Here is a 25,517-nt window from a genome sequence, read left to right as displayed (position 1 = left end):
ATAATTTCAGGTTTTGAAATCATTTCAAGACATTAAAATCGTTTTACACTAGAGCTAAATACTATTCAAGAAATAACCTAATGTTCTTTATGAATGTATACATTTTAGAAGGTGCTTTATGTGTTTATATATAAACCAATTCAAGGAAAGAGAAAAGAATAAGAAAACATGAGTGGTTTCTTCTTTGGGTTTGCAGAAGTGACTTCCAAAAATGTTCTCCCATTTGTATAAAAAGTTATGTATTTTTAAAAAGAGTAAAATAAACATTTACTCAACGTTTTTATAAATTTTGTAAAATTTTATAAAATTTTAAATAAATGTACGGTCATCTGAGCCCAGCCAGAAGTGATTTCTTGAGCACAGAGCCAGGAGTTAGCCCTGAGAACCAGTGAGTGTGGCAAAAATAAATTAATTAAATAAAGTGTAAATCTTAAAAATTATTTTCACATGGAAAACACATTTTTGCAATAGAAAAGATAACATGGGGACATATATTGTAGTAGAGAGAGATTTGTGGAAGAAACTCACTGAGCTATGGACAAGAGAGAAACTTTCAAAATGGTGCCTGTAAAACAGTTACTCCTGACTGAAGCAAGTCAATATTTTATTTTAACTAAAATCATCAAGTAATCCCAAACAATATATCTATGAGTGTCACCAGATTTATGATTAAAAAAGCAACTCAGGGGGAGGAGGAAAAATAAATAAATAAATAAATAAATAAATAACTTAATGTATTCTGGTGATCATTTCTTTTTATTATCTGCGTTTGTCTCATTAGGCTATACAGGAAATCTGCTACTTGTTTATCTTGTTGTGCCTTGAGAAAAGGCAAAGATATATCATTTCAAAAACTATTTTCCACTTTTTAGTGTCTTAGTATACTCCCAAATTATTTTTGCAAAACTTTTTAAAAGTTCTGTCACTTCAAAAGAATAGTCATTCAACTAATTTGAATTTTTTTTTTTTGAGAGGATACCAAACATTGTGGTACTTAGGGCTTCTCCTTGTTCTTAGCTCAAAAATCACTCCTGGAAGTGCTCAGGGCCCATATGTGGTTTTGGGCATCAAACTATATTGATGGCTATATCTTAAGTTATATCTTAAAAATATCTTTAGCCCTGAAGCACTTTCTAAAAATCTAACTGAAGGGGGCCAGAGAGAAAGCACAATAGTAAGGCTCTTGCCTTACAGGCTGCTGACCCAGGACAGACCTGAATTTACTCCCCAGTGAGCCATATGGTCCCCCAAGACAGGAGAGATTTCTGAGAGCATAGCCAGGAGTAACCCTTGAGCATAAGTGGGCGTGGCCCCAAAACAAACAAACAAAAACACACAACGAAATTTAACTGAAGGATTCAAAATCATATTGAAGCATTTCACTCAATTTTAAAATAATTTGGGGAATTTTTTTATTCTACACTTGATTCAAGCTGAAAACTACAGCAGGCAATGGCACAAGTAAAGTAAATATAAATAAAAGTTAAAGTATATTCAACTTATTTTCAAGAGATGTAAACCAAGCTGTGAAAAATTATGGGTATACCAGCCAGTGAAAGCTGTCAACCTTGGGAGGAGAGGGTAGGCCAAGTCTCTCCCCTGCTAAAGCCACACCAACAATATCTGCAACCCACAATCGGCATTTAGACACCGTCCCAGATTCTTCACTTAACTACAGCTCTCTACAGAGACACCTAACCAACAAAACTGTAGATATGCCAGTATTTGGATTGATATCACCAAGACTTTTTTTTTCCTTTTTTTTGTCCCTCAATTCACAATACAGACCAGGCAAAGGGCCTGGGTTGAGGAGCATATGGGGTGCATTTACTGTACCTCCTCTTTCTATACAGTCATTGTAAAGAACATAACCTGTGGTAAGAATTGGAGGCCTTATCTTTTCTTTTTTTTTGATTATATATATATATATATATATATATATATATATATATATATATATATATATATATATATATATATATATAATCCTTCACCAGTGCAACATTCCCATGACCAATATCCCAAGTGTCCTTCCTCCCCACCCCACATCGACCTGTACTCTAGACAGGCTTTCTACTTCCCTAATTCAGTCACATTTTGTTATGATAGTTCTCTGTGTAATTATTTCTGTGACTGCACTAAATGATCCCTGTGGTGAGCTTTCATGTCAGGAGCTGGACCCTCCAGTCCTCCTCTATTTTGTCTCTGAGAATCATTACACAAATGTTTTTCAGTTTTACTCAAGACTTTTTTTGAAGTGAGTGCAGACCCCCTTGACCACCACCTTTGCTTTCTCAAAGCACATGCCCACATACCCCCCACAAATCATAGCATTCACCACAGTTCTTTGAAATCCTGGACCAAGCATCCACAAATGCAACCACACAACTCCAAATTTTTTTTAATACTGTCATTCCAGTAAAAAAAAAACACCAATTTAGATACCAACATTTATTTTAAGCTACCAAATGTTCAGAAACAAAACAAGTAACAAAAACGTCAAATAGCAACTAGACTTTAGTAAGTCTGACAATGACTTAATGACCTCATTGCAAGATACAATAATTTTTATAAATTTTCTTGTTGCTGTAATTTTTCTTCTTTATATTATATTTTATTTTTTAATAAATTAAGTCCCACTTATCTGAAAACAAATATATTATGGTTAACTATGGAATACATGGCCTTTAAATTAAGTAATTTTATATATTAAAAAGTAAAAGTATCTGTCATAGCATTCAGTACAATAGTTAAGAGTTGCAATGAACCCAAATGTCCAACAGCAAATGAGTGGATATATATATATATATATATATATATATATATATATATATATATATATATATATATATATATACACACACACAATGGAACACTACACATAGCTCTAAGGAATAATGCCATCAGGTGATTCACAGCAATATGAATAAATTATGAATTATGTTAATGAGATAAGCTAGAAAAAGGATAAATACAGATGATATATCTTATATGTGTTATTCAGAATAATTTTATGAAGAAATTCAGTGATTTAAATAGGGGTTGTCAAGAACATCCTAGGGCCTGATCCCTGGTGACAATCAAAGAAGAACACAGAATAAAAAAAAAAAAGATCATGGCCACGAAGTGAACAAACTCCATCGCAACGTAGAGTAAGAATCACACTTCAGGGGCCGGGCGGTGGCGCTAGAGGTAAGGTGCCTGCCTTGCCTGCGCTAGCCTTGGATGGACCAGGGTTCGATCCCCTGGCATCCCATATGGTCCCCCAAGCCAGGAGCAACTTCTGAGTGCATAGCCAGGAGTAACCCCTGAGCGTCACCGGGTGTGACCCAAAAACAAAAACAAACGAACAAAAAAAGAATCACACTTCAAATGTGGCAATGGGGAAACAACACAGGACAACAGCATGCATGGAGAATGAAGATGGCAATTCTATGACCCAAAAAATGCCAACCACCTAATTAACCTCTCAGATAAGGAGTTTATAATAGATATATGGAGGATGTTCATAGAACTCAAAGAAAGCCAAGGCCGGAGAGATAGCATGACGGTAAGGTGTTTGCCTTTCATGCAGAAGAATGGTGGTTTGAATCCCAGCATCCCATATGGTCCCCTGAGCCTCTCAGGAGCAATTTCTGAGCATAGAGCCAGAAGTAACCCCTGAGCGTTGCTGGATGTGACCAAAGATCTTCAACAAAATTCTGGCAAATAGGATCTAATGCCTCATCAAGCAGGTCAGACACCACGACCAAGTAGGCTTCATTCGAATAATGCAATGATGGTCTAACATATGTAAATCAATTAATATAATACACCATATCAACAAAAAGAAAAATAAAAACCATATGATCATATCAATAGATGCAGATAAAGCATTCAATAAGGTCCAACATTCATTCTTGATAAAAAAAAAAACTCTCATCAAGATGGAAATGCAAGAAACTTTTCTCAATATAGAGAAGTCCATCTACCACAAGCCAATAGCAAATATTATTCTCAATATAGATAAACTAAAAGCCTTTTCTCTAAAATCTGGTACAAGATAAGGCTAACCTCTCTCACCACTCCTCTCACTCCTGTTCCACAAAGTGCTGGAAGTTCTTGCCATAGCGATTAGGCTGGGGGGGGAGAGGATTAGAGAGAGAGAGAGAGAGAGAGAGAGAGAGAGAGAGAGAGAGAGAGAGAGAGATCAAGGACATCCAAATAGGGCAGGAAGAAATCAAGCTCTGGGGCTGGAGAGATACCATGGAGGTAGGGCATTTACCTTGCATGCAGAAGGATGGTGGTTTGAATCCCACATCCCATATGGTCCCCGAGCCTGTCAGGAGCAATTTCTGAGTGTAGAGCCAGGAGTAACCCCTGAGCGCTGCCAGGTGTGACCCAAAAACAAAACAAAAAAGAAATCAAACTCTCACTGTTGGCAGATGACATGATACTATATTCAGAAAACCCTAAAGACCACCAAAAATCTTCTACAAACAATAGATTTATATAGCAAAGTGGCAGGCTACAAAATTAACATGCAAAAAAAATCAATGGCCTTCTTATACACTAATAATGATAGAGAAGATATGGACATTAAAAAAATAACCCCAGGGGATGGAGAGATAGCATGGAGGTAAGGCATTTGCCTTGCATGCAGAAGGATGGTGGTTTAAATTCTGGCATTCCATATGGTCCCCCAGGTATGCCAGGAGCAATTTCTGAGCATAGAGCCAGGAGGAACCCCTGAGCGCTGCTGGGAGTGCCCCCCCCCCCAAAAAAAAACCATGCACATTAGTATCACACAAACTCAAATACCTTGGAGTTGATTTGACCAAAGAGGTGAAGGACCTATACAAATAGAACTATAAAACCCTGCTTTAAGAAATAAAAGAGGGCACATGAAAATGGAGATACCCTGCTCATGGACCTGGGAGGATTAACATAATTAAAATGGCAATACTCCCCAAAGTATTGCACAGCTTTAATGCAATCCCTCTAAGGATACCCACAAAATTCTTCAAAGAAGTGGGGACATACACTCCTAAAATTCATTTTGAACAGTAAACACTTGTGAATAGCTATAGAAATCTTTGGGGATAGGCCTGGAGAGATAGCACAACGGTGTTTGCCTTGCAAGCAGCCGATCCAGGACCAAAGGTGGTTGGTTCGAATCCCGGTGTCCCATATGGTCCCCCGTGCCTGCCAGGAGCTATTTCTGAGCAGACAGCCAGGAGTAACCCCTGAGCATCGCCGGGTGTGGCCCAAAAACTAAAAAAAAAAAAAAAAGAAAGAAATCCTTGGGGAAAAGAATATGAGAGGCATCACTTTCCCCAACTTTAAATTGTATTACAAAGATATACTCATTAAAACAGCATGGTATTGGAATAAACCCAGACTCTCAGATCAGTGTAGTAGATGTGAATATTCAGAGAATGTTCCCCAGACATACAATCATTTAATCTTTGATAAAGGGGCAAGACATCCAAAATGGAGCAAAGAAAGCCTCTTCAACAAGTGATATTGGGACAAATGGTCTGCCTCTTGAAAACAAAAACAAAAACAAACAAACTCAGACCTCCATCTCTCACCATGCACAAAGGTCAAACCCAAATAGATTAACGACCTTGATATCAGACCTGAAACTATAAGGTATGGAGAACAACATGTAGGTATGACATTTTATGACATTGAGAATAAAGGCACCTTTAAGGGGGAAACAGCACTCTCCAAACAAGTGGAAGCAGAGCTAAACAAATGGGACTATATTAAGCTGAGAAACTTCTGCACCACAAGTAAATAGTACCTAAGATACAAAAGCCACCCACAGAAGGGGAGAAACTATTGGATATTGTTCCAATATCCATCAGATAAGGGGTTAATATCAAAGATATACAAGAATGTATATCTTAACTTAACAATAACTTAACAAGAAAAAAAATCTAACCCCATCAAAAAGTGGAGAGAAGGAATGAACAAGCAATTTCTCAAAGAATCACAAATAGCCAAAAGGCATATAAAATTATCCACATCACTAATCATAAGGGAGAAGCAAATCAAAACTACAATGAGAAATCATTTCACATCACAGAGACTGGCACAGATCACAAAAAACAAGAACAATCAGTTCTGGAGAGTATGTGGAGAGAAAGGAACTCTCATTAACTGCTGGTCGGAATGCCATCTAGTCTAGCCTTTATTTAAAACAATATGGAGATTCCTCAAAAAACTGGAACTTGAACTCCCATATGATCCAACTATATCACTCTTAGGGATATACCTTAGGAACACAAAAATACAATACAAAAATCTCTTCCTCACACCTATATTCATTGCAGCACTATTTACAATAACGACTCTGGAAACAACCAAGATGCCCTTCAACAGATGAATGGCTAAAGAAACTGTGGTACATATACAAAATGGAATATTATGCATCTGTCAGGAGAGATGAAGTCATGAAATTTTTCCTATACATGGATTTACATAAAATCTATCTCTCTCCCTCTGACTTTTTTCACTAAGCATAACAGATTCCATGTACATACATGTATAGGAAAATTTTATGATGTCATCTCTCTTGGTGGCTGCATAATATTCCATTGTGTATATGTACCACAGTTTCTTTTGCCATTTATCTGTTGAAGGGCATCTTGGTTGTTTCCAGAGTCTGGCTATTGTAAATAGCGCTGCGATGAATATAGGTGTGAGGAAGGGATATTTGTATTGTATTTTTGTGCTCCTAGGATATATCACTAGGAATGTTATAGCTGGATCGTATGGGAGCTCAATTTCCAGGTTTTTGAGGAATCTCCATATCGCTTTCCATAAAAGACTAGACGACATTTTCACCAGCAGTGAATAAGAGTTCCTTTCTCTCCACATAATCTGCCAGCACTGCTTGTTTTAATTCTTTGTGATGTGCTCCAATCTCTGTGGCATGAGATGGCACCTCATAGTTGTTTTATTTGCATCTTCCTAATGATTAGTGATGTGGAGCATTTTTTTCATGTGCCTTTTGGCCATTTGTATTTCTTCTTTGACAAAATGTCTGTTCATTTCTTCTCCCCATTTTTTGATGGGATTAAATGTTTTTTTCTTGTAAAGTTCTGCTAGTGCCTTGTATATTTTGGATATTAGCCACTTATCTGTTGGGTATTGGGTGAATAGTTTCTCCCACTCAATGGGTGGCTCTTGTATCCTGGACACTATTTCCTTTGAGGTATAGAAGTTTCTCAGCTTAATATAGTCCTATTTGTTTATCTCTGCTTCCACTTGTTTAGAGAGTGCTGTTTCCTCCTTAAAGATGCCTTTAGTCTCAATGTTATGGAGTGTTTTACCTCCGTGTTGTTCTATATTAGATTATTCCATTTTTATGATGTTAATCCTCCCAATCTATGAACAGGGTATGTGTCTTTATTTCCTTGTGTCTTCTTATTTATTGAAGCAGTGTTTGGTACTTTTCTTTGTATAGATCCTTACTTCTTCAATTAAGTTGACTTCAATGTATTTGAGTTTGGCAAATACAAACTATTTTTTTGTATTTGGCACTATTGTGAATGTCATTGCTTTATTGATGTCTATTTATTCTCTATCATTATTGGTGTATAAGAAGGTTATTAATTTGGGGGGTTTAATTTTGTAGATGCCACTTTTTATATGAATCTATTGTTCTTAGAAACTTTTTGGTAAAGACTTTAGGGTTTTTTATATATAGTATCATGTCATCTGCAAAGAGTAAAAGCTTGACTTTTTCCTTTCCTATATAGATACCCTTGATATCTTTTTCTTGCTTAATTGTTATGGTAAGTAATTCCAGTACTATGTTGAATAGAAATAGTGAGAGAGGGCAGCCTTGTCTTGTACCAGGAAAGGCCTTTAGTTTAGCTGCATTGAGAATAATATTTTCTATTGGCTTTGGTAAATGGGCTTGACTATATTGAGAAAAGTTCCTTCTATTCCCATTTGTTGAGAGTTTTTTTTTTTATCATGAATGGGTGTTGGACCATATCAAATGCTTTCTTTGCATCTATTGATAGTATCATATGGTTTTAATTTTTCCTTTTGTTGATATGGTGTATTATTTTAACTGACTTACATATGTTAAACCATCCTTGAATTCTTGGAATAAAATGTACTTGGTCATGGTGCATGTTATTTTTGATGAGGCATTGGATATTATTTGCTAGAATTTTGTTGAGGATCTTTTCATCTATGTTCATCAGGGATACTGGTCTGTAGTTTAGTTTTTTGCCACATCTATGTCTGGCTTTGGTATCAAGGTGATGTAAGCTTCATAAAAATTATTTGGAAGTGTTTCTGTTTCTTCAATTTTCTGAAAGAGCCTGAAAACAATTGGTAGTAACTCCTCTTGAATGTTTTTTAAAGAATTCGATAGTGAATCCATTGGACCTGGAATTTTGTTTTTGGGAAGACTTTTGATTACCATTATAATTTCCTCAATAGTGATGGGACTGTTTAGATAAGCTTTATCATCCTGATTAAACCATGGAAAACAATGAGTCCAAGAAAGTATCTACTTCTTCCAGTCTCTCATGTTTTGTGGCATAGAGTTTCTCAAAGTAGTCTCTGATTACCTTTGAATCTCTGTTGTATCTGTAGTAATCTCCCCTTTTCATTTCTAATCATTTGTTTTATTAAGTTTCTCTGTCTCCCTTTCTTTGTGAGTTTTGCTAATGGTTTATTAATTGTTTATATTTTTAAAACCAACATTTGCTTTCATTGATCTTTCAAATTATTTTTTGGATTTCTACATTAATTTCTGCTCCAAACTTTGTCATTCCCTCTGCATACCTATGCTTGGATCATGTTTTTGATCATTTTCTAATTTATCTAGGCCCCATATTCCTTCCTGACGTGTGCTTAAAATTTTCTCTTACTACCACTTTTGCTGTGTCCCACAAATTCTGATAATTTGTGTCTTTATTTGTATATGTTTACAGAAATCTTTTTATTTACTCTATTATTTCATCTCTGACCCACTGACTGTTCAGTAGTGAGCTGGCTAATTTCCAGGTTTTAAAGTTCTTCTTCTGTGACCCTTTGAAATTTATTCCTAATTTCAGTGTATTGTGATGTGAGAAGGTATTCCATACAATTCCTATCCTGTTGGTTTTATGGAGGTATGTTTTATGGGACAGCATGTGGTTATCCTGGAGAATGACCATTATAACCCATATGCATTGGAGAAGAATGTGATTCCAGTTTTCTGGGGATGGATTACATATATATGTATATATATGTGTGTATATATATACCCAGTTTTTTGGGGATGGATTATATATAATCCATATGTATATATGTATATATATATATATATACACACACACACACACACACTATGCCACATTCTTCCATTTCTCCTTTCAGAGTGAGAATATTCACATCACAAACCAGGGTTTCAGCCTGGTTGACCTATCAATGGGTCAATGAGTGACAGTGCTGTGTTGAGGTATTCCACTATTATTGTGGTACTATTGATATTTTCTTTAAGATCAATCAACAATTGTATTAAATATTTTGCTGGTCTCTAATTGGATGCATATTTGTTTAGGGGTGTGATTTCTTCCTGTTGTATATATCCCTTGATTATTACAAAATCTCCATCTTTGTCTTTTATAACTTTTCTAAGTCTAAAGTTTGTATCATCTAATATTAATATAAACACTCCATCTTTTTTATTTTTATTTATTTATTTATTTTTTATTTTTTATTTTTTGGTTTTTGGGTCACACCCAGCAGCGCTCAGGGGTCATTCCTGGCTCCAGGCTCAGAAATCGCTCCTGGTAGGCTCAGGGGACCCTATGAGATGCTGGATTTGAACCACCATCCTTCTGGATGCAAGAAAAATGATCAACCTCCATGCTATCTCTCCGGCCCCTACTCCTCCAGCTTTTTTAAAGGGAGTTGTTTGCTTGGATGATTGACTTATAACCTTTGATTTTGTGTCTATGTTTGTTTTGAATATTCAGATGTGTTTCTTGTAGGCAGCAGAATGTTGGATTCAGCTTTTTGATCCATTTTTTACCAGTTTACCAGTTTCTTAACTGGTGCATTTAGTCCATTGATGTTGAGAGAAATAATTGTCATGGAATTTAGTGCTATCTTTATGTAGGACTTTGGTGTGTTTCTTGGTCTGTTTTGTCTTAAAATAAACCTTTCAGTTTTTCTAGTAAGACTGGTTTTGAGTCTGTAAAGTTTCTGAGCTGTTGTTTATCCATGAAGCTTCCTTCAAAGCTGAAAGTGAGTCTGACTGAGTGCAATATTCTAGGCAAAGCATTCATTTCATTGAGTTTTATTACTATATACCACCACTGCCTTCTGTTCTTGAGGGTTTCTTGTGACAGGTCTTCTGTAAGTCTTAAGGATGATCCTTTGTACATAATTTTCCTTTTTGATCTTGCTACTTTTAGTATTCTGTCCCTATCTGTGGTATTTGTCATTGTGACTAGGATGTGTTTTGGTTTTTTTTTTTTTTTTTCCTTCGGGTCTCTTCAAGCATTCAGGAATTGTTTGCATGCAGTCTGTAGCTCTGGGGAGTTTCTCTGTTTCTCTTGACTGTTGATTCTTCCTGGGGATTTTTTCCCTGGGTCTCTGAGACTCCTAAGGTTTTCATTTTGTCTACTGAGTTTTGCAGTCCTGTTATTTCAGTTTGGAGTTTTCTTTGTTTTGTTTTGTTTTGTTTTGTTTTGGGGCCACACCCATTGGCGCTCAGGGATTACTCCTGGCTATGTGCTCAGAAATCGCTCCTCGACTGGGGGGATCACATGGGACACTGGGGGATCAAACCGCAGTCCATACTAGGCTAGCTCCACCCTTCTGGCCCCTGATTTCTATCTTCATACCTCTTGAGTCTTATTTGTGCTTTGTTCAGCTTGTTCTATGCTTTCTTTGAGTTAAATGAGGATCCTCCATATTTCTTCTCTAAACTATCTTATCTGAGAGGCTACATAAGTGGTTGGCACTTTTCAGGTCATTAGGGCTGCCATCTTCATTCTCTATACATGATGTTGACCTGTGTTTTATTTCCATTGTCATTTTTTGTAGCTTGGTGTTTCTTTTTTTTGTTTGTTTCTTTTTTGTTTGTTTGTTTGTTTTGTGTTTTTTGGGGGGGCCACACCTGGTGACACTCAAAGGTTACTCCTGTCTATAAGCTCAGAAATTGCTCCTGGCTGGGGGACCATATGGGACACCAGGGATAGAACTATAGTTTGGTGTTTTCTACATGATGTGCTGGGGTTCATTTTCTAGAAGATGTGTGAGGCAGAGAAGGTTAAGTGGAGCAGCACTTTGGCTCCACCTTTCATGGGCAGAGACAGCCTACCTCTGATGACATGCCATCAGGGGATGCTTTCTGCTGAAGAGCCTTCCAGAGCTGTTCTGGGTGGGGTGCTTGATGGCCACTTCACACAGTAGAGCAGAGGCAAAACAGTACGGTTAATTTTGAAGATAATTTTACCCTTGCTTTTTTCCATTTCGTGCTGCTCTTTGATAAATATGGTAAGATTTTCCAACAAAGAATTACATTTTCTCCTTATTTGTTCACTTGCATATAAATTGTATTCCATTTATTGTCTCAGAACACTTTGTAGTTTAACTTCCATCAAACTCACATTCCATTGAACAATACTCTCTTAGTTTTCAGAAAACTGCATTTAAAATAAAATTCTGCCCAAGGTCACTAATAATATTTTTAGTATTAAAATAATTTATGCTTGGGGCCAGGAAGGTGGCGCTAGAGGTAAGGTGTCTGCCTTGCAAGCTCTAGTGTAGGATGGACCGCGGTTCAATTTCCCCAGCGTCCCATATGGTCCCCCCAAGCCAGGAGCGATTTCTGAGCACATAGCCAGGAGTAACCCCTAAGCGTCAAAACGGTGTGGCCCCAAAACAAAACAAAACAAAATAATTTATGCCATTTATTATTTCCTTCTTTATAACTTAGCTAGATGAATCTTAAATAAATAAATTGGATCATATTTGACAAAATTTATATATATTTTTTTAATTTTTAATTTTTGGTTTGGGGTCATAGCTGGTGGCACTCAAGGGTTATTCCTGGCTCTGTGATTAGAAATTGCTTCTGGCTGTCTCAGGGAATCATATGAGATGCCAGCGATTGAACCTGCATAAGTTTTGGGATGGTTGTATGCAAAGCAAACATCTTACCTGCTGTGCTATTCTCTGGTTCCAGATTTGACAAACTATAAAGCATAATTTTAGCCCTATAAATAGATAGAACATATCTAGTACTCTAGAAGTTTATATAGTACTCTCTTAGTCTCCCATGCCATAGCAATTACTGCTGATTTTTTAATCACTGATTTTTCCATGCTTTTTATTTTCCCTAGAAATGGAATCATATAATTTTGTTACTGTCTTATTTTACTCATAATTACATGTTTGGAATGTAATAGTTTTTAAATACTTAGTCATTCATTTGATTTTGTTGGTAAGTAACAATCTATAACATGAATATTGCACAGTTTGTACATTCAGTTTTTTATTGGTAGATACCTGGACATACAGTTTGAGGAAATTATAAAGTTGGTACAAATTTTTATTTAAAAGATTTTCTGTTGACATATATTTTTATTTTTCTTGATAAACAAGTAGGAGTAAAATGTTAGGTAATAATATAGATGTATGTGTTACAGTTTTGGAAACTGTTAAAGAGTTTAACAAAGAGGTTTTAACAGTTTACTCCCCAAACAGCAGTATATATGAGTTCCTCATAGTTTACAAAATCACCAGACCTCAGTCTTTTTTATATTTGACATGACTTGATGTACAATAATGATGTGTTAACTTCAGTTAGTTCTCTGACAAATAATAATGCTGAATTCACTTTCATACATGGTCAAGGCATAACTTTTAATCCTTGTACTAGTTCTCCAGACCCTCTACTTTACTATGACTGAAAATTTACTAGTGCCACCTACAGACTAATCTAGAAAGAATTACATTTTAACAATCTTGATTCTTCTAGTCCATGAACATGGTATATTCTATAGAGGAATTGTCCATCTCCTAAAAAAAAAAAAAAGCTATTGGAGTCTAAATTCCTGGGACTATAGACTATGATGTTAATTGGATATATTTTATTGCAAATGTAATCAGTTAAGATGAAATCATCTTAGAGTGGAGAGATCTCTTAATCCAATGTGTGACTAGTGTCCTTGTATGAAGAAGAGACAGGCACATGAAGCACTGTTTAATGACAGAGGCAGAGATTTAAGTGCTGCAGCTGCAAGTCAAGGAATGCCAAGGATTGTTGGCAAAGCACCAGAAGTTAGAAAAAGACAAGAAAAGGTTTTTCCTTGCAGATTTCAGGGGGAAGCAAACCTCTTCAGACACTTTAATTATGAAACTCTACTCTCCAGAACTGAGAATAAATCTGTATACACATTCTTAAAATGTTTATATTTTCCCTTTTTAGACTTTCCTCTTTTACTCCTACTGGTTTTTGTCTTTTATATTATCAATTTTTATTTTTATATCATTAAGTTATAGTGATTAATTTGATTTTTGTTTTGTCTTTATTTTTTTTCAGTGAGATTGTCTAGCTGACAAATTTGTTATATATGATACTATTCAATTTGACTACAGTGTTTTTGAAAAAAGATGTAACCATTATATTTTAATTTTTGTTAACCATTTGTTCTTCCTTCTTTTTTTGGGGGGGGGGCCACACCCAGTGATGGTCGGGGATTACTCCTGGCTATGTGCTCCGAAATCACTCCTGGCTCAGGACATCATATGGGACACCAGGATTCAAACACAGGTCTGTCCTGGGCAGCCATGTGCAAGGCAAACGCCCTACTGCTGTGCTATTGCTCCGGGCCCTGTTCTTCCTTCTTTTTTATAGGCAAAATCACTCCTCTCAAAAATATATGAGTTATAATTATTTAAATTATATATTAAATGATAATTATTTATATTATATTATTTGGGATGCTTTATATTGTGAGAGGTCAGTTTTCCCATTGTCTTTTACTTTCACAGAATTGGTAATGCTAAATGATAAACTACAAATACATTAAAAAATGCTTTGTTCCTCAAGTGGAAGCAGTGATTAAACAAATGGGACTATATAAAACTGGGAAGCTTCTGCACCTCAATGGAAATAGTGACTAGAATACAAAAACCACCCACAGAATGGGAGAAACTATTCACCCAATACCCATCAGATAAGGGGCTAATATCTAAGATGTACAAGGTATTGACAGAACTTAATAAGAAAATTAACTAACCCAATCAAAAAGTGGGAAGAAGAAATGATCAGACGCTTCCTCAAAGAAGAAATACAGATGGTTAAAAAGCACATGATAAAGTGTTCCATGTCACTAATCATCAGTGAGATGCAAATCAAAACAACAATGTGGTATCATCTCACATCACAGAGACTGATACACATCACAAAGAACAAGTACAATCATGCTAGTAGAGCTGTGGGGAGAAAGGAACTCTCATCTCATTTACTGCTGGTGGGAATGCCGTCTAGTCCAGCCTTTATGGAAAACAATATGGAGATTCCTCAAAACACTGGAAATTGAACTTTCATTCCAAATGATCCAGCCATACCACTTCTAGGGATATACACAATATACTCTAGGAATACAAAAACACAATACAAAAATACCCTCTGCAAGCCTATATTTATTGCAGTGCTATTTACAATAGCCAGGAACTGGAAACAACCCAGATGCCCGACAACAAATGAGTGGCTAAAGAAACTGTGGAGCAATGGAATACTATGAAGCCATCAGGAAAAATGAAGTCATAAATTTTTTTTATACATGGATGAACATACAAACTATTATGCTGAGTGTAATAAGTCAGAGGGAGAGAGATAGACTCAGAATAGTCTCACTCATCTATGAGATTTAAGAAAAATAAAAGATAGTATTGTAATAATATCTAGAGATGGGCCGGAGAGATAGCAAGGAGGTAAGGCATTTGCCGTTCATGCAGAAGGTCATCAGTTCGAATCCCGGTGTCCCATATGGTCCCCCGTGCCTGCCAGGAACAATTTCTGAGCATGAAGCCAGGAGTAATCCCTGAGCACTGCCGGGTGTGACCCAAAAACCACAAAAAAATTATAATACCAAGAGACAATAGAGATGAGGGCTGGAAGGACCGGCCCACTAACTATATGAAGCTTACCACAAAGAGTAGTTAATGCAGTTAGAGAAATAACTACACTCACAACTATCATTACAATGGTAGTGAGTAAGAGAAGTAGAATGCCTTTCTCAAATACAGTCAGGGAAATGGAGGAGAAAGGAAATGGGGGCATTGGTGGTGGGAAGGTAACACTGGTGAAGGGGATGTTATTTTTTATGACTGAAACCCAACTACAAACATGTTTGTAATCACGGTGCTTAAATAAAAATATTATTATTAAAATTTTTAAAAATGCTTTGCTCTTAAAGTGGTTGAAAGTATCTATTTTTTAATTTTAATTTTATTAAAATCAGTGTGATTTACAAAGTCTTTCATAATTATTTGGGTTTCAGACATACAACAAATCAGGGCCAATCCCATCACCAGTGTCTGCTTTCCTCCACCAATGTTCCCAAGGAACATACCATACCACTCCCAGACCCCTACCCCTGCCTACCAGTGTAACAGGCCTATTTTAAGTTTATATTGTAAAGTTTGGGTTTCTTGATTCCATTGTTGTTGCCTTTGGCTTGGATATTTAATTCTGTCCTTTTTTAACACTACCAATGCACCTTAGTCCACTTGGTCCCTGTGGAAGAGTCTTTTTTGAGTCTTAAACTTTGTGACTGACATTTCTACTAGCTAATCATAACCCTCTATTTACTCACCTGTCTGGGAAGAGCACTAAGAGCAAAGGTTGGAACTTTGGTCTTTGCCAAAATGAACTGATGAAAGACATGTTACCTAATACAGAGACACTGCATGTTTCCCAACTGAAATAAAACTCTAGTGTCACAGTGCCCTGCATCCAAACTTATACATTTCCCCATCTAAAGGTGTATATCCATGATGCTTATTCTTACTCTGCAGAGATGCTAAATACAGAGGTAAACTCACTTGGATCTTGTCCATCCATCTAATCCTTTTGTTTGCTTGTTTGTTTGTTTGTTTGTTGGTCCACACCCAGTGACACTCAGAGGCTACTCCTGGCTCTGCACTCAGAAATTGATTTTGAGTTGGGGGACTATATGGGATGCTGGGAATCAAACCGTGGTCCATCCTGGGTCAGCCACGTGCAAGGCAAACTCCCTACCACTGTGCTACCATGCAGGCTCTCATCCATCTAATCCTTAATGAATTACTCCTTAGACTTTTTTCTGCTCTCTTCTGACATGTTGAGGACCAATCCTCTAATAGTAGAACCATAGCTCCATCAAGTTGGAGAAGGACTATTGCTTTTCAAGTGTAGTGGTTCTCTAAGTTGTATGTTTTTAAAGTGTAGGCAACTAGGTTGTTATGTCACAATTTTTTTCTGTTGTCTAAACTAGTTTCTGTATTACAGAAGGGAATCACACTATAGTCTTTCCATCATCTTGAAACCAAAAGATCATATCCAAAACCTGAATTTTAAAAGATATCTTGATTGAACTCAGAAACTTAGGGATAGAAGCATTAGGCATTTAGATCTTTATATAGGGGGGATTCATAATAACAGGCAATAATATTTTATTAGCACTTCTAAATTCTGAATGTAAGCTGATCAAAGAATAGCACAACTGGAAATCAGAATAATGTCATAAATATCTAAAATAGAAAATGTTATATATGTATATAAATATTATATAATACTGCATTGAAGGACATATTATTTATTTCAAGATATAATCCATAAGGTAATTTATAAGACAAAAATAAATTTAAATATTTAAAATATTAGTGATAATGAAAGTTAATGCCTGTATTTTTTGTTGGAGGCCACACTCACTGATGCTCGGGGGCTACTCCTGGCTTTGCATTCAAGAATTATTCCTGGTGATGCTCAGGGGACCAACCATAAGATATGAAAGAACTAATTGGCTTCATACAAGGCAATTGATCTGCCTACTATATACTATTACTCCTTCGCCAAAGCCTGCATTTAAAACAATTAATTGAACTAAAGCTATAAAGACTTGACAATCGTCATATCTAAATGTGCTTATTTCAACTAAAGAGCTTGATACTTAATATAACTTTTTAACAGTAATTTTCAGCTTTTCTTCAATATGCTCCTATTATTGGGCTTTATTTCTTTCTATTCTAATGTTTCAGCTTGCGTTTTCTTAGTGTATCAATTTTATTCTCTATTTTTATTTGTTTTCTAAGTCTTCTTATATTACATTTTTTTCAACATCACCATTTAGTGAGTCAAAACACACTAAATATTTTAAAATCACAAAATTTAGCAGCAATAAATATAATAATATCGATTTTGTTTATTTAATATTTCCTATGTAATAGCTACTGTACTGAGCACTTGTCCTGCAACTTCTTGATTGCATTATCACAAAGGTTCTTCAACTAGTATAGAGAGGAAACTGATACCAGGATGTTTAAATGTCTTGCCCAACATTCTAAAGATGATAATGAATATGAAGGTTTTAATTAGCACCTTATGGATGACAGAGTTTTGCACAGAGCCCATATTCAACAACTATTTTGATTCTCTTCGTTTTCATTCTTTTCCTTCCTTTTTGAACCTCTAAGTTCCATTTTAGTTCTACATACCTATCACAACATCAGTATTATTATCAATAGAGTTTTTTCTTCCTGAAAAATTTCATTCTATCCAGCGTCTATAGCTCACAACATTTTGAGTTAAACACTCTTATCATTTTATATATAAATATTTATGTACCAGGATTACAAGCATGTTTGTAGTTGGGTTTCAGTTATAAACAGAATAACCCCCCTTCACCAGTGCAACATTCCCACCACTAATGCCCCCTCCTCTCCCACCCCTGCCTGTATTTGCAAAAGGCATTCTATGTCTCTCATTCTTTAACATTGTCATGCTAGCTGTTAGTGTAGCTATTTCCCAAATAGTATTCTCCACTCTTTGTGGTGAACTTCAAAGTGTGAGCCAGTCTTTCTGGTCCTTAAAGCCCTTAACTCTATTGTCTCCGGGCCTTATTACAGTAATGTCTTTATTTTTTCTCTTAAAACCTATAGATGAGTGAAACTATTCTGTGTCTATCTCTCTACCTCTGACTTATTTTACATAACAATAGATTCCATATACATCCACGTATAGGAAAATTTCACGACTTTATCTCTCCTGACAGCTGCATAATATTCCATTTGTGTATATGTACCATAGTTTCTTTAGTCATTCATTTGTTGAAGGGAATATGGTTGTTTCCAGAGTCTGGCTATTGTAAATAGCGCTTCAATGAATATAGGTGTGAGGAAAGGATTATTGAATTGGATTTTTATGTTCCTAGGGTATATCCCTAGGAGTGGAATAGCTGGATCATATGGGAGTTCAATTTCCAGTTTTTTGAGGAATCTCCATATTGTTTTCCATAAAGGGTGGACTAGATGACATTCCCACCAGCAGTGAATAAGAGTTATTTTTCTCTCCACATCCCAGCCAGCGCTGATTGTTCTTGTTCTTTGTGATGTGTGCCAGTCTCTGTGGTGTGAGATGGTACCTCATTGTAGTTTTGATTTGCATCTCCCTGATAATTAGTGATGTGGAGCATTTTTTCATGTGTCTAGGTCATTTGTATTTCTTCTTTGAGAAAGTGTCTGTTCATTTCTTCTCCCCATTTTTTGATGGGGTTATATGATTTTTTCTTATTAAGTTCTGTCAAGTATCTTGTATATTTTGAAGATTAGCCCCTTTTCTGATGGGTATTGGGTAAATAGTTTTTTTCCATTCTGTAGGTGACTTTTGTATCTTAGGCACTATTTCTTTTGAAGTGTGGAAGCTTCTCAGCTTAATATAGTCCCATCTATTTATCTCTGCTTCCATTTGTTTGGAGAGTGCTGCTTCCTCCTTGAAGATACCTTTAGTCTCAATATCATAGAGTGTTTTTACCTATATGTTGTTCTATATACCATATGGTTGCAGGCCTGACATCAAGGTGTTTAATCCATTTGGATTTGATCTTTGTGCATGGTGTTAGATGGGGATCTGAGTTCACTTTTTTGCAAGTGGCTAACTAGTTGTGCCAACACCACTTGTTGAAGAGGCTTTCCTTGCTCCATTCTGGAAATCTTGCTCCTTTATCAAAGTTTAGTTGATTGTATGTCTGGGGAATATTCTCTGAATACTCAAGCCAATTCCACTAATCTGATTTCTCATTTTTGAGTAATCCACATGCAGGGCAAGTGCCTTATTTATCTCTAAGCTATACTATCTCTCTGATACCAAACACTTTCTTTTTGTTAAGTGGTCCTTCTGACAAACTTCAGGTTACATCTTAGGTTCCTTTTCTTTTTTGGGGGGGGGCACACACATTTGATGCTCAGGGGTTACTCCTGACTAAGTGCTCAGATATTGCCTCTGACTTGGGGGGAACATATGGGATGCTGGGGGATTGAACTGCGGTCCTTCCTTGGCTAGCGCTTGCATGGCAGACACCTTACCTCTAGCACCACCTCACCGGCCCCTTAGGTTCCTTTTCTAATTCTTTAAAGAATCAGAAAGTCTATGCTAACATTATACATATATGTAAAAGTTTATCATTTACTTCTAATGGGACTAGTTCCTTAACATAATACTTATACTGCTTTCAAGACACTGTCATTTATATCTCTTCTTTTACAAGTACATGGCATGTAAATAATGAGAGTCTAGGGACCAGAGCAGGTAGGTGTACAGCAGGTATGGTGTTTGTCTTACATGTAATCAACTTGAGTTCAATCCCCATCATCATATATAGTCCCCCAAGTATTTCCAGGAATGATCCCTCAGTATAGAATTAGGACTGAACCCTGAGCACTGCCAGGTGTGACCAATAATCAAACAAATTAAATAACGAGTCTAATTAATCTTTCCTGCAGTAGGGAACAAGGGACAGACTTGAGTAATAATAGACCTCAACTGAATGATGCTCTCATTCAATTCTGGTTCTTTGCCGGTCCTCATTCTCATGAAACTCAAAATTTGCTTCAAAATGTCATGTAGATCACAATGATTTGCCTTTCATAATTCACCAGAGGAAAGACAATCTGAAAAGAGAAACTTTTACCCATGTCATATTCATACCATCTGTTCTTTTGGTGGGAAAATAAATATGTTTTGGACCAATGGTTTCCTTGAAACAGTGCAACAAAATACAAGGTAAAAAAAAAAGTATGTCTAATCTTTATTTCATTATTGTTGCCTGCTAAAGAACACCATTGTTGGTATCCATATTCTCAGTTTGTCACAGACTCTCACATATCTGATATTCCTTCCTTGACTTCCCTCAAGACTCCAGAAGGTAGATGCTTCATACTCTTCAAAATAACTAGGGAATTACCTGTGAAACATGCTTTATTGATAGCATTGGCTGAAGGGGGAAGCACATTGTGTTTACAGTAAAGTTTCTGGTTCAGTGCTTTTTAGCTAACTATTGCATGATGAAAAACAAATGTGTTTTCTATGTGAAACAAAGAGGAAATGACAAGCTTCTTCTAATTAAAGAATGGTTATCAAATGGTATTTTTCACTGTAAATAAATCTAGATGATACCTTGTGAGTTGTGTTTATTTAGCTTTGCCTATCTTGGATGAATTTTTCTATGACAGATAATGAAAAAATGTATATACAACAACCAGAATCTTTTCTTCCTTCCTTTTTTCCCACCCCCTTTTTTAACCATAGAGATAACCATGATCTCTTCTCATTAATATTCCTACAATCTTCAATCATCCTGTGATATTTTGTTCTACTCCATAAGGTTTCCTACACACTGAAGGGTGTTTGAAGTTAATTGAAGTCTTCCATATTGAAGCTAGATCTATCATGGGAAGAAATTTCCTTTATTGCAAAACCAGGACTATTTTAACCCTGGTACAGAGTTTTGCATGCAGACAAGATATTAAGGACACTCTACTACAAGTCTAAAAGGAGAGTAGTTTTTTTATGGTTTCTCTTATGAATCTAATATCACTAAGTACATGATCTAGAAAGAGAGAAATCAGAAGACTCTTCCTTATCTTTAAACTCCCAAATCAATTATATTTATTAGAACAGTGGTTGAAAGATTTTGGTTTTTGCTTGTCCATTAACCCATTTGTAAATGGAATGTTTACTACACCCCCCCCAAATTGTTGCATGTTATTCTAAGGAAATGTTATAGCCTCCAATTACATACTAGATTGTTTCTCAGATTCCCATGCTCTCTACTTATTGATTAGTGGTTATTATATGAACTGAGTCTACTTAGTTATAAAACAAGTTTTCTCTCAGTTTAGATCATTTATTTATTTATTTATTTATTCTTCAATAATACTTTGTTACACGAATGTTATACTCTGGAAGTATTAAAGTTAAAAAATTAAGAAAATAGTTTTAGGGGTTGGAACAGTGGCACAAGTGGTAAGATATCTGCCTTGCATGCACTAGCATAGGATGGACCATGGTTCAATCCCCTGGCATTCCATATGGTCCCCCAAGACAAGAGTGATTTCTGTGTGCATAGCCAGGAGTAACCCCTGACCATCACTGGGTGTGGCCAAAAAAACCCCAAAAAGTTCAGCTAAAATACAAGAGAATGTGGCTAAAGTGTGCCAGTTACTACTATATTTTTATAATATCTTTTTTAAAGCACCATTATTACAAACATGATTGTAGTTGAGTTTCAGTCATAAAACACACTCCAATTCACCAGTGCAACATTCTCACCACCAATATCCCCATATCCCTCCTCCTCTACCATTGCCTGTATTCAAGACAGGGATTCTACTTCTCTCACTCGTTAACATTGTCATAGTAGTTGTTAGTGTAGTTATTTCTCTAACTGCACTCAACACTCTTTTGGGTGAGCTTCATATTATGAGCCAGTTCTTCTGGCCCTCATCTCTATTTTCTCTGGGCAGTATTGCAAGAATTTCTCCCTCCCCCCCAAGAATGTCTTTTATTTTTCTTAAAACCCATAAATGAATGAAACTATTCTGTGTCTCCCACTCCCTCTGACTTATTTTACTCAGCATGATAGTTCCCATGTTCATCAATATAAATAGGAAAATTTCATGGCTTTAATATTCCATTTGTGTATATGTACCACAGTTTCTTTAGCCATTCATCTGTTGAAGGGTATCTGGATTGTTTCTAAAGTCTGGCTATTGTAAATATTGCTGCAATGAATATAGATATGAGGAAGGCCTTTTTGTATTGTGTTTTTGTGTTCCTAGGGTATATCCTTAGGAGTAGTATAGCTGGATCATATAGGAGTTCAATTTCCAGTTTTTTTAAGGAACATTCAAATTGTTTTCCATAAAGGCTGGACTAGATGGCATTCCCACTGGCAGTGAATGAAAGTTTCTTTCTTTCCACATTCCAGCCAGCACTGATACTTCTTACTCTTTGTGATGTGTGCCAGTCTCTGTAGCATGAGAACGCACCTCATAGTTGTTTTGCTTTGCATCTCCCTGATGATTAGTGATGTGGAGCATTTTTTCATGTGTCTTTTGGTCATTTGTATTTCTTCTTTCAGAAAGTGTTGGTTCATTTCTTCTCCCCAGATGGTGAGTTGTTTTTTTAATTGTAATCAAGGTGTTTAAATAAATATATCAAAAACAATGAGGACAACAACAAGAATCCAAGGGCTTGAGCATTGGTGCAAGCAGTAAGGTGTCTGACTTGCTGGTGCTAGCCTAGGATGGACCACGATTTGATCCCCTGGCCTCCCATATGGTCCCCCAATCCAGGAGCAATTTCTAAGTGCATATCCAAGAGTAACCCCTGAGCATACACCTCGATTGTAGTTGGGTTTCATCTGATGGGGTCAGATGTTTATTTCTTGTTCTGTCAGTATCTTGTATATATTTGATATTATATATTGTATATATTTGATATTGTATATATTTGATATTAGCCCATAAACTGATAGGTACTGTGTGTATAACTTCTCCCATTTTGGGGTGGCTTTTGTATTCTAGGCATTATTTCTTTTGAGGTGCAGAAACTTCGTAGCTTAATATAATCCTATTTGTGTATCTCTGCTTCAACTTGTTTGGAAAGTGATGTTACATATTGTACTATATACCTTATGGTTTCAGGTCTGATATCAGGTCTTAATCCATTTGCATTTCTCCTTTGTGCATGGTGTTAGATGGAGTTCTGAGTTCGCTTTTTTGCAAGTGGCTGATGAATTGTCTTACCACTTATTAAACAAGATTTTCTTGCTATATTTGACATTTCTTGCTCCTTTATCAAAGATTAATTGATTGTATGTCTGGAGAACATTCTCTGAATACTCAAGTCTATTCCACTGATCTGAGGATCTGTCTATATTCTGGTACCATGTTGTTTTAATGACTATAGCTTTGTAATACAATTTAAAATTGGGGAAAGTGATGCTTCCCATATTTCTTTTCACAACTGTATCTCTAGCTTTTCGCAGGTGTTTATTGTTCCAAATGAGTACCAGTAGTGTTTGATCCACTTCTTTGAAGAATGTCATTGATATCCTTAGAGAGATTGCATTAAATCTCTATAATGCTTTGAGGAGTATTGCCATTCTAATGATGATTATCCTTCCAATCCCTGAGCAGGGTATGTCTTTCTATTTCCTTGTGTTCTATTTTATTGCTTGAATCAGGATTCTGTAGGTTTCTTTGTATATATCCTTTACCTCTTTAGTTAAGGTGACTCCAAGATTGTGAGTGGAGTCTAATGTGAATGGATAGTTTCTTCACACACACACACCCATCTGAATTTTTTTTGTTTGTTTTTTATTTGGGGGGCACACCGGGTGATGATGAGGGATTACTCCTGGCTATGCACTCAGAAATTGCTCCTGGATTGAGGGACCATATGGGAGGCCAAGGAATCAAACTGTGGTCCATGCTAGGCTAGCACCAGCAAGGCAGACACCTTATTGCTTGTGCCAAAGCTCAAGGGCCTGAATTATTTGATTTTTTTGATATCTTTATTTAAATACCTTGATTACAAATATGATTGTAGTTGGGTTCAGTCATGTAAAACACCCCCGTTCACCAGTGCAACATTCCTATTACCAATGTCCCAAGTCTCCTTCCTCCCCATCCCACCTCTGCCTGTATTTTAGATAGGCTTTCTACTTCCCTCATTCATTTATATTGTTATGATAGTTCTCAGTGTAATTATTTCTCTAACTGCACTCATCACTCTTTGTGGTGAGTTTCATGTCATGAGCTGGACCTTCCAGCCCTACTCTCTTTTGTCTTTAAGAATTATTGCAAAAATATCTTTTATTTTCTTGAAATCCATAGATGAGTGAGACTATTCTGTGTCTATCTCACTCCCTCTGGCTTATTTCACTAAGAATAATAGATTACATGTACATTCATGTACAGGAAAATTTCAAGACTTCATTTCTTCTAACAGCTGCATAATATTCCATTGTGTACATGTACCACAGTTTCTTTAGCCATTCATCTCTTGAGGGGCATCTAGGTTGCTTCCAGAGTTCAGCTATTATAAATAGCACTGCAAAGAATATAGGTGTGAGGTAGAATTTTTATGCATTGTATTTTTGTGTTCATAGGTTATATCCTTACGAGTGAAATAGCTGGTAGTTCAATTTCCAGTTCTTGGAGGAATCTCTGTACCACTTTCTATAAAGGTTGGGCTAGACTACATTCCCACAAGCATGGAATAAGAGTTCCTTTCAATCCACATCCCTGCCAACACTGCTTGTTCTCATTCTTTGTGATGTCCGCTGATCTCTGTGGCATGAGATGGTACCTTGTAGTTGTTTTGATTTGCATATCCCTGATGATTAGTGATGTGGAGCATTTTTTCATGTACCTTTTGGCCATTTGTATTTCTTCTTTGACATGTTCATTTCTTCTCCCCATTTTTTTATTGGATTAGTTGGTTTTTTTCCTTGTAAAGTTCCATCAATGCCTGGTATATTTTGGATAGTATTCCTTATCTGATGGATATTGGGTGAATAGTTTCTCCCACCCATCTACCACAAGCCAGAGGCAAATGATATCCTCAATGGAGAAAAACTTAAAAGCCTTCCCTCTAAATTCTGGCACAAGACAAGGCTGTCCTCTCTCACCACTCCTATTCAACATAGCACTGGAAGTATTCACTATAGTGATTAGGCAAGAAAAAGATATCAAGTGAATCCAGATAGGAAAGGAAGAAGTCAAGCTCTCATTGTTTGCAGATGACATGATACTCTACCTAGGAAACCCTAATGTCTCTACGAAAAAGCTTCTAGAAACAATAGACTCATATAGCAAGGTGGCAGGCTACAAAATTAACACATGGAAATCAATGGTCTTTCTATACACCAATAATAAATTAGGAAGAAATGGACATTAAGAAAACAATCCCACTCATAATAGTGCCACACAAACTCAAATATCTTGGAATCAACTTG

The 25,517-nt window shown here is 36.3% G+C and overlaps 1 non-coding gene across 1 annotated transcript; it reads right to left on the bottom strand.

Annotated features, from left to right (window-relative positions):
* Nucleotides 1–1,761: 1,761 nt before the first annotated feature.
* Nucleotides 1,762–1,893, bottom strand: LOC126005222 (small nucleolar RNA SNORA51). Its single transcript, XR_007494391.1, has one exon. It is a non-coding gene; the product is annotated as a small nucleolar RNA SNORA51 (small nucleolar RNA).
* Nucleotides 1,894–25,517: the final 23,624 nt, after the last annotated feature.

This window comes from Suncus etruscus, chromosome 3 (genome assembly GCF_024139225.1).
Source record: "Suncus etruscus isolate mSunEtr1 chromosome 3, mSunEtr1.pri.cur, whole genome shotgun sequence".
Classification (NCBI taxonomy): domain Eukaryota; kingdom Metazoa; phylum Chordata; class Mammalia; order Eulipotyphla; family Soricidae; genus Suncus; species Suncus etruscus.
The sequence above is the reverse complement of the archived record's forward strand: the minus strand, read 5'-3'. Positions and strand labels throughout refer to the sequence as shown.